This window comes from Struthio camelus, chromosome 14, assembly GCF_040807025.1.
Source record: "Struthio camelus isolate bStrCam1 chromosome 14, bStrCam1.hap1, whole genome shotgun sequence".
In the NCBI taxonomy this organism is placed as follows: domain Eukaryota; kingdom Metazoa; phylum Chordata; class Aves; order Struthioniformes; family Struthionidae; genus Struthio; species Struthio camelus.
In genome coordinates this window covers 21415526-21435493 of record NC_090955.1, presented here as the reverse complement: position 1 = coordinate 21435493, position 19968 = coordinate 21415526, and the positions used below count along the sequence as shown (strand labels likewise).

At 39.0% G+C, this 19968-nt stretch overlaps 1 protein-coding gene across 18 annotated transcripts in view; it reads left to right on the top strand.

Annotated features, from left to right (window-relative positions):
- The window catches only part of ATP2B2 (ATPase plasma membrane Ca2+ transporting 2), a 430065-nt gene that overhangs the window by 160669 nt on the left and 249428 nt on the right, over nt 1-19968 (top strand). For 3 of the 18 annotated variants that reach the window (XM_068906754.1, XM_068906753.1, XM_068906755.1), the window contains exon 1: nt 16081-16277. The exons of 4 other annotated variants lie outside the window; for them this stretch is intronic. The gene's annotated coding sequence lies outside the window, so the exon portion shown is untranslated. Of the gene's footprint in view, nt 1-16078; nt 16278-16352; nt 16461-17336; nt 17428-19968 lie in introns of those variants that run through there. 11 more of the 18 variants (XM_068906747.1, XM_009688132.2, XM_068906743.1 and 8 more) reach the window with 10 other exon arrangements.

Here is a 19968-nt window from a genome sequence, read left to right as displayed (position 1 = left end):
ATTTTGTGTCATGGGATTGTTTATGGTAGCTGAGTTATGTGACTTCACAGAGTCATGGACAGCAAGAAGTTTATTTGTCACTTACAAACAGATTTAGGTGCAATAGTTGCACATAGGTTAACTTTGTGATACTTGCCTTCCGTGCCCCATCTAATTTGATGATTGCTTTTGGTACATATGTGTCCAGGCCTAATTCATTGTACAAAGATAGGGTTAGATAAGATTCACCAAAGATTCACAAAGATAAGATTCACCACTTAACCTCATTCTTCAGGCGTCAAATAACACAATAGTGCAATAAAAACTTATGACATCCAAGTTGGGAGTAAAGAATAGCGACCAATATCTTGAGCCAAAGCAATATTTGAACAGTAAAATAGGCAGGATAAGAGGAAAAATCTGCCTCGAAACATGTCATGCTTTGGCAAACAACCTTACGTTATTCTTTCCACTTCATAAATCTTAGGTGGAAATTTGCTTTCGTGAAGTGTGTGCAGCTCTACAGCAAACACTTGTGGATTTCAAAAGAGGACATGGTTCAGTCAGTGTTGCTGTACCATTAGTGGCGTTTTATGGTAGGCTGTATAAAGATACAGGTACCTAGCTAATTTTTAGTTTTGTACTATTGCTCAGGCACACTTTGTGCAAATATGCTCTGGTCCAGGCTGAAAATAGACTGGGATGGTTTTTAGTGTATCTGCAGTAGGAATGGCACAAGTTATCCTGCGTAGAGAGAGGAGTACTGAAGAATTCACAAGGTGAAAGAAAGAGAACGTAATTGTCCTTTGGCATCCAAAGAGGTCTAAAACTTAGTCACTAGCTGTGGTGATGCTTTCTCTACTAAGTCATGTGTGTGTGAGTTATGTTTACTGTTGCAAAATGTTTATATGTAATAAAGCTATTGCTGCTTTCTTTCCCTTTGTTATGACGTGCTAGCTTAATTATGTAGAGAGACATGTGGGCACTTGGGAAACGTTCATGTTGTGCTTCATTTTAAATTTGTTTGCTGTGTGTTTGCTACTTTCCACAGTTGACTGAGTTTTTTCTTTTTGTGTGGCAGAATGTGTGTTCTTTGATTTTGTTTGTAATTTAAGAACTGAAATTTAAAGTCTTTCTGGAGGGTTAGAGAAAGGTGAAATGTACCTCCTCTTATGTCTTCTGGACACCCAAGTGAGATGATGTACTACTGTCATTTCTCACTGTGGATGTATGAGCAACTATAGAATCACTGTAGAGCAGATTATATTGTGGCTCTCTTAGAGTATGATGGAATAAAAATCATGAATTAATCGCTTCAGTGGACCTTCACTCCTCTTACAGCGCAGTTTCACTATACTAGAAGTGCTTGGTATTATGTCACTTCCCTCCAATGTAGTCATTATCACCTACACACGAGGTGTCAAGTGCTGTTTTCTAGAGAGATTAGTACCTTCCTCCTCCTCCTCCTCCTCCTCCTCCCCCTCCCTCACACTTGCTCAGCTAAGTAAAAGAAAATCCAAATTATCACAGTCGTATAGGATGGAAGACCTTTTCTAATAACACCCCTGATTTGGTTGGTGGTTCAAGGAGAGAAATATTTAAGATACAGGACTTGATTCTTCTTCACTAGCACTTTTAAGCTGACCTAGTTTCACCTGACATCAGTAGCTTTAGCTTGGTAGGTCAGAGCAGAAGAGGGCCTAAGTCTTTCAAACCTTCTCTACACACTACAGAATGGTTCATTAAGGAAATGGGTGTTGCAAGCTAGACTCTGGAGGAAAAAACACAACTATTCCCTTTCTCTATAATGAGGAAGGGAAGCAAAGCTGCAATCAAAGTAGCAATGCAACCAAATCCAAATAAAAGGGGACCTTGAACCAGAATAGGCTTTCTTTTTTTTTCTTTTGTTTTTTTTCTTTGTTACTTCCTTAATATATGCTAAGAAGATTTGGCTAGTTGGACTCTTACCAGTTATTTGCCAATCACCTGCAAAAACCACTCTTCCTTCTTTTATAAGAACGTGAATATGCTGTCTTTTATCAGGAAAGACTGACAAAAAGGAAGGCTAATGCAGAGATTAACTAAAAGAAAAAAGGGAACAAAAGGGTGATTGGCTCTCTTTCACAGTTGATATCCCATTTGTTGGCACACCACCTGTGCCACCCAACAGGGAAGCCCAGAACAGGAAAGAAAAATTGTATCACAAAGGGAAAAACCTAATGAAGTCCCAAGCAACCCACGTTCATATCTAGTAGTGCCTGCTATTGTAGCAGAGAAAGAAGATCAGGCTTCTTTGTTTTAGATTTTACTTGCAAAGTTGGAAGAGAAAATAGAACAAGCCACTGAGGAAACACTGCCACTTTGGGAAGGTGAGGTACAGCTTGTTCCTCATCTCAGACTTCTGGGATTTCCAGTCGTACCAACCAAATGCATGATCTGGATGTTTCTGCTGAAACCTGCACTGAAATTGTTTTAAAAGCTTTTACGTTTTCTTCCGCTTCCTATTTAGCGTTCCTTTGAAGCAAATGAATAAGATTAATATGCCTTGCTTCTGTCTTTTTCTGCCTTTAAGTAGCCTTCTGCTGACAGAAGCATAGTAGTCCATCTCTGGATAGTCTTGCTGATGAATACAGGGCTGTGTAGTGTAGATTGAAAGCGCCAAATTCTGCGGAGTAGTACAATGACACCTGCAGTCTGGGCAATGACATTTCAGGGTCTTCTGTGTAATTTTCAGTTCAAAATGTTTAATAGCTTTGTAGCACTCATCTTTTCTGGAGTTTTATGTTTTTGGCGCAGAGGTTTCTAAACTGTGGTACTAACGTCACCAGTGGTACGCTGCAAAGTGGTATGCAGAAATGGCAGCTCCCAATTCTCGTCTGCACGAGTTGAGTGCCTTTGTGCAAGCTGTGACTGTGCCTGGCTGTTTGGCCTGATTTGCTCTCCTACCCCGAAGCGCCTTTCTCTGCAGCCTGATCTCTGTGTCCCGCATTGCCTATGGGATCCTGTTGGTCATAGGGCCTGCGGTTGCTGTTGGGGATATCAGAGAAGAGTCAGGGCAGGCTGCGGTAATGGGCCCTGTGTAGGGGGTGAGGGCGTGCAAGGAGAGCGCTGGCAAAGATGAGGGGAACTCTGGGGCCTGAAATTCCTTCGGACCTCAGCCTCATATTGACTTTTGTGCGTGATAGATTTATGTTCTGAGAATGGACCAGAATGTATGGAGGCAAAGATTGGGAGAAAGACCTCCTGAGCAGTTCTGAGGTTTTTCTTATCTATGAAAACAAGAGGAGAGAAAGAGGTAAGGTGTGTTTGAGAGCTCACTGAAAGGTCTGTAACCTTACTCGACTCTGTGCAGTTACATTCGGTGAAACATGGAAGAAGAGTTTAGATCACTAATTCTTGCTGCAATACAACAAAATTATTTTCTGTAGTGGTTTGGCTACTTAATATTTTATATTTATGCTGCATGTTGTATCTGTCTATCAAATTCCTTCATTACAGAAAGATTATCTGAGTATTTCACAGTCTTCTATTTGTCATCGCTCTACAGTTGTGAGACAATATCAGGTATACATAGGAAACAGACATGGTGAAACTTAATAATTTGGCCAGGGTTACAGGGAAAATCTGGGATGGATAAAACTAAACTCAGATCTTCCTAGCACTGAGCTAATACTGGTACAGCATGGTCACCCTCTTATGTAGTAGCCTCTTTTCTTCATCAGAGGCGCTATAAAGAAATGTTAATTGTAGAAAACGTTGTTAGTTGCTTTCATCAGTGGATTATGAATTTTAAAGTTTTTTTAAAGTTGTTTTGTGATTTTGGCTAAGTTTCCTGCAGTCACAAACTGTTTGAGATACCCCACTTGGGAAGCTTTCATTGAAAAGCTATTAAACAACCCCCCCCCCCCTTCCCCCAAACTATTGAGCAGCGTGAGCACCTGCTATTTTAAGTGTTGCGAAGCATTTAGAGTTATTAGGCTAGAGCTCAAGAGAGCCATGATGAATGCTTTAGTTAGATGGAGGAAGCGTTTTATTTAGGAAAAGAATCTTGGATGTAGTTTGAATATAAGGAGTAGAGTTGAGATCAGAATAAAAGGTGTTGTCCTAGTTATAGGCCTGAGCGGCAGGCAAATGGTAGTGAAGGTGGAGAAAAAGAGGTTATCGAATGCATTAAGAGCATTCCTTTAAAACATGTCTGCGTTGCTTTTGGGTAGAATTATCAAATCTAGTCTTAAGTATCTGGCTTGAATACTGGTAACAATTTTGTTGAGACCGCGTGGAATTCAGCAGAAACTAACCATTCAGTGCTTCACTCAGTATTTTCCAGGACAGTTTAACTGAACATAAGCCATGCTAACTTTCATTCTTTTACAGCTAAATATACAACTCTGTAGTCTTGCTGAGCTGGAGCTGATTGAGTGGTGATGAAGAGTAAGGCAACGTTTTGTGTAAGGCATGTGTAGGAGAGCTGAGAGAGATCTCCACAGGGACGGTATTAAAGCTTATAAATGTGAAAAGGGTTATTTACAGATTAAGTGTGGAGTACGAGAGAAAGGGAATGAAGGATACCAGTCTCACAGTTTTGTTTTCTCCAGAGAAGTGCTGAATATTGGACTGTTTGCTCAATATATACTGATGTTGAATCCTCATTTCACTGTATAGTAAATTTACAAAAGCTCGGCTGTTTGTTTGAAAATCCAGAGAGAGGTTCGTGAGAAATATTGTTACTTTATCATCTTACCGTTTTGAGGTCTAAAGCCTTAAAGAAAAAATAAATGCAAACAGAGCTAAAGTTATCACTAAATCTTTGTAAAACTGTATTTGTTAGACTTGACACTGATTTTGTGTACACCCATTGCCAAATTTTTGAGTTCCTGTTGCTGAATGCTGAGAGCACGAGTACTGCCAAAGTTACCTGTTGTATTTTAGAGTAAATTTCTTGGCTTGATACTGTTAACGAGACAAAAGCTTCAGTCTTGATGATGTAGATTATTATTTTATTGATGTTGTATTTCTGATCTGTACTGCTCCTGTTTTCCCATCGGACTCCTTAAATGCCATATCGCACTAGGCGTTCAGGTTGTTCCCAAGACTTTTCTCCGTAAACCACAGTTATCTTTTTTTTGCCTCTTTTTCTGTAAGAGGTGGACAGGTATAGAGCTGTGGACTGGAACCGTACTTCCCCTCAGCGCAGAATGGTACCATCAGCGCTTTGTGCAAAGAGAGCAGGAGTCGTTTCAGGTTATTGGTACGTGGCTATCTAGAAAGAAAAATACGTTTTGATGTTACTGATTGAATGGAGGTGGTGCTTACAACAGCTATGTGGGTTTTCTTTTTTTTCAGTTGTACTTCTCAATTCTGCAATACTAACTAGAAATGATATCTGACCAAAGGATTCAGAAAGTTTTAAGCTTAAATGTAAGCAGGTACTCTAACTTTCAATGCATTGGATTTTTTCATCAGTTGGCTTACAAATACCTCCTTCCAAGCCTTTGAAGTAATATGTTCTAAAGGAAATTAACTTATCCTGATTCTTAATAGTGGGATAGACTTTGAGTTTGTTTATGAGTAATAAAATTATTATTAGTTTAGGCTGTAAAGAATTAAATGATGTAAAATGAAGTTCTATTTAGTGTAGGACTTTTTTGTATCCTTGTAGGGAGAAGGAAGGGGAAGAGAAAGATGTCACAGAAATGGTTTTCCAACTGTTTTAGAGGACAGACTTGGGAAACAGTTCTTGTTAACTTCCTTCTAACAAAAGATCGTTCTCCTATCTGTACGTTTTCTCGGGAAACTGTTCTCTACAGACCATTTTGCCTTCTACTAACATCAGTGGAGAGATTTCAGTTGATGTTATGGAGAGTGTGACTACAAATCTGATGCGAGATGGGTATTTTTGGTTTTCCCGTATGCATAGGATACTTATTTTGCTATAAAATTATCTTGCTGACAACCAAGGGGTACTATTTATCCAGGTATCCAGGCTGAACTACTGTCTTGATTTGTACAATAGTGTGTAAAGTTGCTGCCTCCTCCCCTCCCTCCAGTTAAGCTCGTGAATGGACTATCTGTTTTCTTCTGTATATCAAAATTAAATTACTTTTAGGAACTGGAGGTGTCGTTACTTGCTTTGCTGAGCATAGCAAATGAAAGACGTATCAGTGTGTTTTAGAACTGGCCAAGAGGTTGCTCTCCGGCAATTTAGAGCCTTTGTGAAGTGATTCAGTGGAGTCAGCTGAAACATGACAACCAAATACCTCAGCAAATGAATGCAAACACTTCAGGTGGCACGCTGGACTGCTGCCAGCGTTGAGTGCACCAAGTGCTGTGGGTGATCGTTAATTAAGGGGGACCCCAGGATTTTCATAAAACAGCTTATGTAAAATGTTTCTTTGAAAAATTATTGCCTTTTTTAAAGAATATTTGAGCTTGGTGCTTAAATGGTTTCTTCAGAGAATGAATTATTTTTAAGTCAGGGCTAGTATATGCCGTCTCAGTGGTTTCGGGAAGCTGGAATCTGAGTCCTCTCTCCCCAGTCACAGAAGTTATATGCTACAAAATTTCCATTTTTTTAAACTGTGGAAAACATAGTTCTGAGTTGTGTTTTACCTATACACATTATTTTAACTCTTATGTTATGATCGTCTATAGTTTTTCCTGAGATAAAATTAAAGAACTTACAAGAGGAAAAATACCTCAGTGGGATTTAATTTTACAAATAATATGCTGACAATTCTCATCGCTACTTTTCTTGTCTAACGATAACGCTGTAAGCATCGCTACTTTATGAATAAGATGATGTTTGGAAGCTACAGCAGCTCTCAGAAAACCTAATTTTCCTCTCCACAAATCGAAGTTATAAGTATTAAATGTAATTAACATGGAATTTCTGTGTTTAGCTGTTCTGTGGTATGTAAGCACAGAACATGGAGATGTCTTTTAGTGAACTAAGTTGAGAACAGCAACATTTATTTTTATCCTCAAGGTTATCTAACATCTTTTAATGCTGACATCAGTGTTCGTGAAATATAGGTCTCAATCCTAACCTTACGTATTCCAAGTTACACTGGAATGGCTGCATCAGACAACAAATCAACAAAACATACAAAAGCATACACAGTTCATCTTTGCAGCATAATGCTGTGTTGAAAATTTGACTATTTGTCTATAGCAGTTATTAGGGAATTTTTCCACTTGTGTTTTTTTTCTTAGTAGTAATGCTATTTCAAGTAGAATTTGAGTAGCAGCTGCATATCTGACAGTACTGCTTGTTTTCAGAAACATTAAACTGAAATGGTAGACGAATGCTTAGCTCTTTGAATTATCGTAACCCTCCCAGTGCCTGCATAAAACACACTGTAACAGTTTAAGGGCCAGAAAAGACTGATGCTTCTGCTTACTTTCTCTTGTTTATGAGTGCCTCAGATTTTTTTCCTCTTGTTCTCTTTTTTGGTGTTGTGTTTTAAACTAGTCTTTTCTTGTTTCCTTTCTTAACCTCCCAGTGAGGCATTTGTATTTACTAGTCATCTACTTTTTTGATTTTTTGCCCTTTCTTTATGTGTTTATGGAGATTCGGATATTAGCATGACCTTGACTTATCCACTGAGCAAGGGCATCTGCCAGAGAACAAGAATTACGGTGGTTTGTGCCAGCCTTAGATAGGGAGGGGCTGTCGGGGTTTCATCACTGCGATCTGTGGTTTTGTTACCGATGTTAAGATGTCCAACACGTTTGTAGCAAAAGCCTCGATAGGAGGTGGTGTCCATGTGTTAGCACTGGAAGGAGGTGACAGTGATGTCAGTCATCCCGGCTGAACCAGGCCTGGAGTTCGGGGTTCCTGAATTGCGTGCAGGTAGATTTCCCTGCTGTCTCTGGAGCCCTGTGAAGGGGAATTTTTTCTGCATGATTGTGAAGTGAGCTGGGAGTGAAATGTATTATTATCATAAGATCATTTCTCCTGTGCAAAATAATGTTTCCTTTTCTTTGTGCTTAAAACTAGTTGTCATTTTCTTTCTCCCTTGCCAATGTATTCCTAGCTCCTGAGTATTGTTGTCCTTTTGAGCAAAGGTGAGAGCAACACGTTTGCGTCTGAGAAAAGGTGCTTAAAAATCTAATCAACAAAGGAGGCCCTGCCATTACTTGTTTGCTCAAACTGGGCTGCCCATAAGTCCTTTCTTGACCCATTTCTGACCAACCACAAGCATAATTTTTTGTACTTTTCCTGAAGGAATATGATTTTTCTTTTTACTGTAAATGTAGTTGTCTGCAGCACATGAATGTTTCTGGTGAAAGGTCATTATAATAGTCCGTAGCCTGAAGTATTATTTCACTTTAGGGAAATACTAGAAAACATTTCTCTGCAGTCATGTTACTGGTTTACCAGAAATCATTTAACTCTTTGCTCAAGTCCCTGTTCAGGTCTGCTTCCTGTTGTTACGATGTGAATCAGGGCTTTCAGAAAATGTTGAAGACGACAGCGTTGATGTGGTACAGTGCTGTCTAGGTACTTGTCGGGTCAGCAAAAACAAGCCAGTGATGTATCTTGGGCTTGTCGGTGCACACAGATGTTCTGGAGTAACTCCCTGCGAAGGCGTGTTCGTCCCAGGAGCTTCCGCGTCGCGTTTGGAAGTGAGCGGAAGGGGAAAGGGAAGGGAACGCACGAGAGAACTGTGCCCGGGAGCGGGCTCTTCTAGACTAGCTGTTGGGTTTTGTTCTAGAACAAGATTTTTGTTCCCATGCAGAGCCCTGTGCGAGACAGTCCACTTTATTTTAGAAGAACATTGATGCATTGGCAAGCTCCTAAGCTCGGTTAGCGCGCACGCTCTTTATCAGAAGGCTCTGAAATTCTGGAAAAAAGTCACAGCTAGTGGTTTCATAGTCGTATATTTGGGATTAGGAAACAGGCAGTGAATATTTGTTACTTGATTCAGTCCAGAAGCCAAATATGATGCCCAACTAATCTTCATTTCCAGTGTAATTTTATTTCATATACAATATATATTTGTTACCGTAGTTTTTTGGAGTGGTATGTGGCAACGCAAATAGATATTTTTGTATAAATTGTATTTGTAAATAAACATTCATGCCTAACTACGTCTATACTAGTAACTCCTTACTAAATAGTCATATTGCAAAGCCGAGAAAACAAATCGCTTTAATAAAGCATTCAAGCACTTAGGTATGTCATAGGGGAAGCTCAGGGCCTGGCTGGCCGACGCAACCCCCTTCTTTCCGTTTGGGCCGAGGCGCTGCCTCTCGCCCAAGCCCCCGCGGGTGGGGGAAGCACGGGACCGGCGCAAGATGCTCTGGAGAGTACCAGCATGTTCCAGGCAGGGCTGGTAAAGCCCCTGAGGCCGCTGGGCCCCTCCTGTGGGCCCCTAGCTGGGGGAAGGCGGAGGCGCAGCGCTGCCAGGTCCTCCTGGGCGAGGGGGTGGCGGGACGGGGCGGGTGAGCAGCGATTCGTGCCGCGGGCGGGCTCCCCTCTCCTCGCTCCGTGCCCGGGCGCCTCAGGAGGCCGGTGTCGGTCGGCGTCTCTAATTGGCTTTGCGGCCGGGTGGTGGGAGCCGAGGGGTGGCGGGCGCCCGCGGGGCCGCCCAGCCCGCCGCAGGGCCGGCTGCTGGCCTTCCCCGAACGGGTCGGGCATACCCTCGGCTTAATAAAGCTTAACAGGTCAGATTGCTTTACCCAATAAGCTATAGATAGACTTTTATCTTATTATATTGGAAGAAAAAAAAAAAACCGCAACGGAGTAAATTCCCTCAGGGTGATTTATTTCTAGGGAAAAGGCTTCCTCGTTGTATTATTTATTTGCTGAGCTATTGAAAGTCCTTATTTAATAGCTGGTTAAAATTTTGTTACCTCTTTTTAATTGTTGAATGGTTGAACCTTGTCCCGCTGTTATTTCTATTTCTGTTTCATTTGCTTTTGCTAGAGGAATATATTAAATAAAGCTGATACAGACTTTGGTTGTTGGCCATCTGATATAGTCTTAAATAAGACTATAGCTGTAGCTAGTATGTCAGTCTAATGAGACTTACAGTAAGGATATCAAGATAGGTATGAAAAATTTGCACGTTGAAGAATGAAGCCTTAAGGAATATCTTAAAAGGAGGATGCCTTTTCTTGTTACTATTATCAGGTCATACTGTACTTCTGTAATTCTTTGCTACTTTTAGTGTTTAATCTGCCTGAAATATGACCGTGTAACAACTTAAATAGAACAATTTCAGTTTTCTTTTCTAAGGTGAAATCCAAGGTCGTAGCGTGACCTAGCTATGTAGAGGTGGTGTTTAAGACTTGAGATTGATATCCGTGTTGCAGGCAGATGCAGCCTCACAGCAAAGGATGTGCCTTCAAATGGACTCTGACTTTGAATCTGATTTTGAGTGGAAGATCAGTGGTTTCTTGTATGAAGCATTAGCCAGTAAATAGGAAGAACAGGAAGTCCAGGATATTGTTCTCATATTTTGTATCAGTGATATGAGGAGAAAGTATTGAACCAAAAGTCTTATTCTAAACTTATCTGATCTTTCAGGAAGGTAACTTTTGGCAAAATAGAGAAATGGGTCCATATAACCCTTATCTATATCCTAAACTTCAGCCCTATTCCCAAACATCCCTCAAGTTTAGATTGCTTGAAGTCTGTCTTCAGATGCAAATTAGCGTGCTCTTTTTTAATTCTAGGCTCCTACTGTTTCAATTTAAATGCCGGTATCCTATCAGTGCCTGAAAGAACCTATAACTTCCATGAAGGCCAAGAAAAGCAGTGATACTGAGAGTGAAAGAAAGGTCTGTTATTTTCTTCCAGAACACAGACTAGGGAGCTCTTATGATGGAAAGCCAGAAGTTACTTCCGAGTCCCCCTGCTAGTGCCAATATAATATATTAAGTAAACAGATTAATGCTAAAAGGTATTTGGCAGAAATCCTGTTTCAAAGAGTGACACACTTAAAGTGAAAGGGGCATTAAATGAAATGGTGATCCCTAATCGTGTTGAAGATCTCATTCTTCAGTTCCTCAAACTTGTGTCGCCCTCAGAAAATTATCCCTTAAAGCTCTCATTAGGTCACGTTACTGGTTAAGGTTTTTTTGAGTGTAAAAAAGTGTCTCACACTTGCATGCGATATGGAAAATTTTATCTTAAATTAGAAGGAAGGTGGAATGTTTGTATTATGCTGTTTTAATATTGTCAGGGCCATCCTAGACTTTTCAGATCATGAAGAAGCTGATTTCAGCTGCTGATTTAGGTTTAGCTGCATCAGATATTGCAGTTGCAGATGTTTACTCTGTCAAAGTACAGATGACTTTTATGGAGGAGATGGTGAAGATGCTGTGCCAGTGGGAACTCGTGTCATTGCCGTAGCTGGGCAGTGGCAGTGAACCAGGTTTACTTAAACTTTATGTGGAAGCTCAGGCTTCCTGTAGGCTCTGCTTTCCTTAGATTTTCTTTTTCTCAAAGAGGTCTAATGACCTATCTTCCCACTCAGGTGGTCCTGGGAGTCTGGTTTTGTTATCTGAACACTAATTCTATGACAGGGTGGAGTACAATAGCGGCAGACAAACTTTGTGCACTGTGAGTATGGCTGGCCGCATCGCAGGAGAGAGATGGTTTGAAATGGAGTGGGTAATTGGGTGTTTGAAGGCTAGCAGTTCAAAGAGCTGGTGTAGGGAAGGACATAGAGGGATGCTCTGATAATTAAACATGTCTTTTTGGGCATGGCTGATAGGGAAGAGAAGAACAAATTATGTGTGTATAGAGCTCGTAAGGTACAGATATGAGGGATAGGGAGGGTAACTGCGGTGTTGTATGTCTGTTAGGTTTGCTTTCAAATACTGAGAAAATTGGGATCCTGAACTGGAAGTGGGCTGATCTAGAACACTATAATTTATCAATTGGAAGAGGAAGTAAGATGCAAAATAAAATAAAGGCAGTACATGTACGTTCATAGTTCCCTTAAAGTCTATGTTTTAAGTATGATTCATATCTCCTAAAATTAACTAGCTCACTGAGCAAGACTCAAATTTGTCAGATAACTCTTCCCTTGAAGGCCAGGAGTTAACCAAGCAAGCAACTTGTAGTCATTGTCATTTAAACTAGTAAATATACTTATTTTATACTTGGGGAAACTGAAGCACGGTGGGATCAGTGACATGCTAACGTCCCATGCTCTAGAGCCAGCAAGACAAGTCCTTGAATTTGGATGTTTTGAGGTCCCCATCCCATGCTGCTTTTATTAGGTCACGTTGCCTCTGAGGATAGCAACACGTTTGTGTAGTTCTGAAATGCAAGCTGTTTCTTTGCAGAAATATTACTGCAGAATGTTACAAAACTGGAGAAGCACCGAGTCTGAAAACAGATTTAATTCTTGTTTTTAAAACGTAGCAAATGAGGCTTAAAAATATGAAAAGGCTGCCAGTCGGCTGTTCTCGTTTAAGTATCTAGGTTGGGACTGGAAAAATATTCTAGATCTCCTGATGATTTCCAGTGCTATTCCTTTAATTTTAAACAGCCTCACCAAAAAGGAGGTCTTGGTCCCAAGATTCTGAAAGAGGAATTAAAATCATGTTCCTGTGTTTTCTGTCATTAATTATCTCATAAAGACCTTGAAAGCTGCTCATGACATCCATCAGCAACACATAAGGAATTAAATATTTCTTTAAAGAAATTAGGTGGAATCTTCTTTTGCATTTCAATATTTTCTAAATTCCAGTAACACCTCAACTGATAAGAGAGAGAATTTTTCAAATCACATTTCTAGCTCAACAGCTAAAGTCGTCACCTCTTGCCTTTCACTTCCCCTAAGCATTACTGTGGCCTTTTTTGAAGTTAGTCCCAAGAAGCATCTTGCCATCTTTCTTTCCGTTTTTCTGCTCTATTCCACCCCTTACCCCCAAGTTAAGGTATTAAGTTGTTCTTCTATCACAGCTAAATAACATGCCATTAAACGCTTCGATATGCGTATAGACAAGTTGACAAATCTAAATTTTAGGAGAAGAGGCACCTTTTCTGTCATGCTGTTTTTCAGGGCTTTGCTATTTCATTTTCTAATGAGATATCTAGAAAAAGTGGCTGCTAACACGGTAGCCGCCATTTCAAGTTGTGCATGTTAAAAGCCAAGCGAGATAGAAAAGCTTACTTTTTTTTTCTAATGCAACTGTAAAATAAAAAACTTTCATTCCTCAGATCAGAATATTATTAGTAGTACTATTTAATAGATGGCCCATTTTCCTGGGTGGAATTGCTATTTTTGGCTTTGTTTGCAAGACACCAATGTACCTATGTACAGCAGATATTCCCAGTGCAAAGTGATTTTGTAACTTTTAGGAGAGCAAGCGCATGCCAAGTCCTACAGCCAGCACCTTGTTCTCATTCCAGGAACCAGGCTGCTACCTGGCATAGGCTTGTAGTAGTGCTGATGCTTTGCAGCAACTTGCTTTGTCAAAAGAAGGGTGTCTCTGAAGAGTTGGCACTTAGTAGCCATAAGTAAGGACAAATATGAAGTGAGTTTTCATTCATAGCTTCTTGATTCAAAATTAGGGCAAGCTCCCGGTGTTGTGCACAATGTGCACAAATGTACTGCACAATGTACTACAAACATAGTAGTTCAATTCTTATTCCAGAAAGTACATCGTCCGGGATTGTAGTCAGCAATGTTGGCTGGCCCCTGTTGCCCAGGTGACGGCATGATGACTAACAGCATTAGGATGAAGGTAACACCAACACTAGCAGTAAAATGCGCACAACGCTGGGGAAAGGGCTCTGAACTGATGAGGCTGGCAGCAAGGTTAATAGCGTGATCGTCATCTTATGTGGCATGGTACTTTTGAGGCCCTATATTAAATGAACGCTGGGAATACTCACGTGAAAACTTGTTTTGTTGAACTGGTTCTATAATAATATGTTCAAACTAGGGTTTTTTTTCCTTTTGAATGCGTTTTTGTAATTTTTCTCCTCTTACTCCCTTGCCTATTCCACTCATCAAAAAAAAAAAAAAGTATTAAAGTATTTCCTGACTCAGTATAAGATAGCCATCATGATCCTGTAACTGGACTGAAGTTCCTATAATACAACACGCAGTCTTTAAGAACAGCAGTGCTCGAACTGGCAATAACCAAATGTATGGAACAAGTTTTTGATAGTAATTTTAATTTCTTTCCTCTTTTCATCAAGGGTAGACATTTTGAAAAATCTTCCTAAATGTATTTAGTTGTTCTGTCAATCAACTTGTTTTTCTTTTAAAATCATCTTTAAAACTGGTGTAGGAAAAAAAAGAATTCTAATGTTAAATGATTCCAGAATATCTTGTATTCTGTCAGAGCGGTAGAGGTCACCAACAGTTATGAGTCTTAGACCTAAGAATAACACATGTTAAGTGTAGCACATTTTTGCTCTATGCTCTATTGCTTTATTAATGCTTGAAATCAGTTTTGCATCTGCACTCCACACTCCTTAAAGTTATAGTTAGTACCAAAGACTTGTTCAGAAAAATGACATGTGTCTCTGCTAAATGCAACACAAAGTCACTGCATATAGTGTCCTGACTTGCATGTAATTGCCTGTAGCTTTCTAGTGATAAGGACAGTTTCATGTGAGAAAAATCTATATGGATTCTAGTTGCAATTTAAATTTCACTTCATTTAAAAAAAAAAAAAAATTGATCAGCATAGATAAAACTTCCTGATTAATGATCCTAGCAGTTTTTTTAATAGCTTCCATTTTGGTGCAGTGCAGTACAGTCTTCTGGTTTAACTGGCTGAATTGATATTCTGAGCAGCGAGTAAGCCAGGATGACAGAGCATCGGTACAGCTACTCCTGTTAGAGCTCAGGGAGGTGTGCTTAGTTGCAATTGCCCACTCTGTCCAAGACACAGTGGAGTCACGAACCACTGCTGTTCTAGGATACTACAGAGAAGCTTCCAAGCTATATGTATACTGTTTTATACATACTTGAAGGAAAGCATTATATGTTTCGGTTTTTGCTCCCTATCAAGATGGAATGACTTGAGGTACAGAACTGGAAGTTGCAGCTCGTGAACACAGTGCATGTACTGACAATAACTTACTTTGAAATAATAAACACTGTTTCATAGAAAATGTTATGCTTTTTAAAGGACTGATGTTTCCCTTTTATTTTTAGCACATGGTTTTTTTTTGGTTAGAGGTTCTTAATGCTTTTTGTACAGCTTTAATATGTTATTCCATTTAGGCAGATGAGCAGCCTTTCACATTTCAGAATCTTATGTGTGCTAATAATTCAAAGTAAAAGGTTGGTTATTTTTTTCTTAAGAAATAACAGCACAGAATAGATAGACGTGCTAAGTAAAATGTCACTGATTGCTTAGAAAGTGTAAGGCTGTTGTTATCATGAGGTAGATTCCTGCATTTTATATGGTTTCAAAAAAAGGCAGAAAGCTACTATGGCACATATGTATGGTTTTACAGCATATGCTAATGAGACCAGATCAAATTAAACAGGAGGGTATTTCTGCATGCTTCTGCTGTCTGGGTTTTAGATTTCTAGAAGGCATGAAAGAAACGCAATTAGAACAAAAGCATCGCAGCCCTCAAATAGTGTTTTTGATACTTTCTTTATAATTAACATTAGTTCTTACATAAACAGAAAGAGTGAGAGAGAGCTGTGTCTTTGTAAAAGATGATTATGAATTAATTTGCAGTATAGATGTTTGTTGCATGTGCTGTCAAATTTATCATTAGTTAACAAAGCTGGAGAAACGTTTGGTAGTTGAACATTCAAAAAACAGCCTATGCAGTCTGCTCCCTGCTCTAGAGGTGCCGTGGATCTGTGCTTCCCTCGCTCCCCTTGCCCCCTTTCATACAGAACCTTTTTTTTCCTCTTCTCAAATGACAGTCATAGAACTTGACAGTCCTTGTCCTTGAAGGTTTCTCCCGTTTCTGAGTAAGTGGCATATTCCTGGTAGATTGCCATCTTCCGTTTTTGTCATTATCCCAAGGGAAGTATTAAAATCGCAAACAACAACATGGTGGTTCAGTCCATTTTTCTTTCAGAGAAACATTTTCTTTCCTTACTATGCCTGCTATTTGCTTTCCTTCTTTAGCAATCTTAAGCTGCAGGCAATAAACATCCCCTTGCGCTCTGCCAGCAGGATGCTCTGACAGCAATACCCGCTCCCTCCCCACCTGCCTGCTTGGGATGGTACAGTCTGCAGAGGGGCTCCTGTAATGTAGCTCGGCTTATCAATCCCTTACAGATGCCGAACAGTGATTACTCCGCTGTATAATTGAAATCATTTTGGATTTGTGATGATATCTTAGCCAAGTAAGTAGCGACATCCACAGCATGAGAATAAAAAAAAAAAAAAATCTTTCCCCTTTCTGTTCTGAGCTTGTTTATTTGGCAACTTGCTCCTTGCGAAGGCACAAGCTGATGAGAAAATGGTGTGGAGACTGGGTCTGAGTGATGCATTAGATTTTGATTCATGCCCTTTGAATCTCTGGAAAGGTAATGCAACCTCTGTAGAATATTCTGTAAGGCAAACAGGGACAGCATAGTTTAAAGGTGCTCTTGCATTAGAAATAATTCATGGAGATTTTGTAGGCTGGGAAATTCTGTATAGATTTGTCTTTTTTAAAGCAAAATGGGTATGATTTTGATTAAATCTGTTGTTTAACAATGAGAAAAACACATGGATGAGATTCTGCTTTCATTATTGCTGTTAAGAATCAGATCAGCCTCTTTTTTCAGAAGTGGAGAAAAGACACTACAATGTGAGCAGTACAGTTTGCATTTTTTTCTAAGTTTAATGTTATTTTATGTTAGGTGAAGACTTTTATTAGAATATATAATCCTCAGATGGGTTTATTTATAGAGCTACTTATGGTTTTTCAGTGTGTACATTTGAAAGTAAAGGGCACACACGTATAAAAAGTACAGTACCTTCATGTTGAAATGGATTTGAAAATACTGTTACAAGAAAAGGGGATTTTTGTGTAATTTCTTTTAAGTATGCATAATTTTTTCCTGTGGTGAGGTGTGGAAAGGCTTTCTGTGGTGTATGATATGATAAATGATAATTCTTAAAAATTGTTTTTTTTTTAAAGAAGAATTAAAAACAAATCCATGCATACAGTATGGAAAAGCTTTGTACGTTTCACGAACGGTGAAATGCTTGACCAGAAAGCATAAGGTTACTGGAGTCATTTCCTATTATGTAAAGGGAGATTCTGTGCATTTGATCCCCGCTTGCGGAACGGACAGTTCGTCTGTCTGCATCCTTGCAGGCAGCAGTCGGTCTGTTTGCCAACCTCTGATTTACTGACTTGAAGTTGTCCTGTACAAGCCTGGGCAGTTGCTTGTACGTTGCACGTCGTTTCCTAGGACTACTGGGATGATTCCTGTAGGCAGTCCTGAAGCACTTGAACAGCCAGGAGCTGATGCTTAGCCCAGTGCTTTCCATACCTTCTACAAGGTAAGTACTGAGTTCCTAAAAGGGAAGGTGCATTCTTTCGTGATAAAACTGTTCATTTTACTATTAGCATGCGTACAAAGAGCTGCATGCTTGTTAGGACTTCTGGTCATTTGACCTCCTGGTTACGTTCTGTTAGTGACTATTAAAGGATTAAAGCGATGTTATACTAATTAGGGTGTTTGAAAGGTAGCTGGCATGCTTCTTGTGGAAAAATTGTGCTTTTATTTCTGGAATTGTTGGTTAATATTGGATATAGGCACTATGAAATCAATGAGGACTTTTTGTTAGTCATTCCTTAGTAAAAGGAGATACAGATCTACTTCATAGTCCACTTTTTTTTTTTTTAATGTCGAGGTGCCTTCCTGATTAGCATTTAATTTGTGAAAGGTCATCCATATGCATGACTAGCTCTTGTATCTTTCTCTGAAATAACTGTTTGAGTCAGGTATCCAGCAGGTCTTTGATCACATACAGCATTTATGTTGTTCCTATTCCTCTCGTTTTGTTGGAAATTGCTACCTGTGAAGTGCTTCAGTTTTTCCTTGTAAGTGCTGGCCAAATAATTGTGAATATCAGTAAAATAGGGCTTGTAGATAAGGTGTGTATGTGTATAGTAATGCAGCATTTTTTGTTTTGTGGTTTTTTTTTTGTTTTGTGCCCCCTTTCTCATCCTCTTTGTATTTCTTTCTGTATTTCTGTGGAGAATTGATTTTGGCCCAGCACATCAATGGTAAATATACTTGCCTTTTCACAGAAAAGGTCAATTTTTTCTCTGTTGCAAATGGGAGCTGAATGATATTTCTCATACTTCTCGTGTATATGTGTGTGTGTGTGTGTATATATACATATATTAAAAAAAAAGATTTCATGCACATATATTCATACAGCTTTGGAAGACAGTTTCATGCTTCTCAGGAGTATTACAGGTTACAGAAAACCTGGTAATGATGAACTAGATGTCATACTGTTCTTTTGAGAGCCTCCGTGGAAGTCACTTTTGTAAGTGCGTTTTTCTTTAAATTTTACACCATGTACCTAGGAAACAGTTTCAAAGGATTAGTTTTCTTTTTCCTTTTCCCCCTCCCTCAGCATTTAAAATATACAGCTTATCTTTTCTAATGCTGTAGAATTTGGGATGCAAACGTTTTCCCCATGAAATTAAAAAAAAAAAAACCTATTTTCCTGTTTGAGTACTGCAAATGTCAACCTACATTCTGCTTATATATAGGAACATTGCAAGAGTGTTTTCACATTTCATTTATTTTCATCAAATTCATTTGTGTTTTCAAATGTCAGTTTTGTATATAATAACTTCTTGTTAGACTTTGAAGTAATTATAGAAGTCATGACCTTGTAACTCTCTCTCACACTCACTGAAACCTCATTGTACTGCAGCAGAACTCCAGCAGCTGACAGATCTGTAAATTGCACCACCTCCTTTGGATAAATGTAAATGCTTTCACAGGTCAGGCTTAAAATAATGTTCCAAAGGGAAGACAGCAGGTTATTTGATTCACCTTACTGTGGAACATTGTTGAGAAGAGGCTTGGCTTTTACTACAATTTTCATTATGTTTTCAAGGAGAGACAAAGAAGGATATTACAGTTCCTTGGAATTTAGCAAGCAGTGCTGTGCTTTTCTGGTTGATTGTAGAAAGTGAATGAAAATTAATTACACTGATATTATACATTATCTGATCAACTGAATAAAATCCATGATTAAAATTGCGCATTTCTGAATAATTTAAAGAAGTCAATTGAAAAAGGGATTAAAAAAAAAAGGCTGGCGTTGATTATGGTTAAATCATCTGCTCTAGAGAGGTATTTTTGCTTAATTCATGTATTAAAATTTGATGATAATACTTAATATAGACTCTCATGCTTTCATTAAGGTTATTTTCTTGTTTAGCCAAGAAGGTAGCAATTAATCCACTCTGAATGGAGGCTTCCTGTCAGAATGGCTCAGTTGCAAATCAAGAAAGAGAAATCGGTGTGCTTGGGATAGTTCTGCTACCTCTGCAGCACCTGCATTCCAGATATTGTGCTAGCAGTTAGGAAACCTTAGCTCACATTCGACTTGCCAGTGTTTTGTAATGTGCGTCAGGGACGCTCAGTTCTGTATAGAATTTATTCTTGTATATTGCATATATTGGCGTGTACGTTTCTGTCTCTATATGGGTCTTATTCAAAGATAATCTAACAGTTGCATGATAGAACAATATTTCTTCTTAGGTTATATTTTATATATTTTTAGTTTTTTATGTGCAAGTACATATAGGTAAAATCTTCTAGGCTTTAATTTCACATGTAAAGCAATGAAGGTAAGCAATAGCATTTTATTGTAACTTTCATTTTGAAGTATGATATACTTGAGTGCAGAGCACTATCATATTGGTCTTTGGTATTTTGGGGGGAAGTTTTATGGGATTTGTTCATGTTTAGGGAAAAATGTGTGCTTTCTATGTCAATTTGCTTGATATATGATCTTATATTGTATACTAAAAATGGAGAATCACAGTTGAAGAAAAAGAATCAATTTATA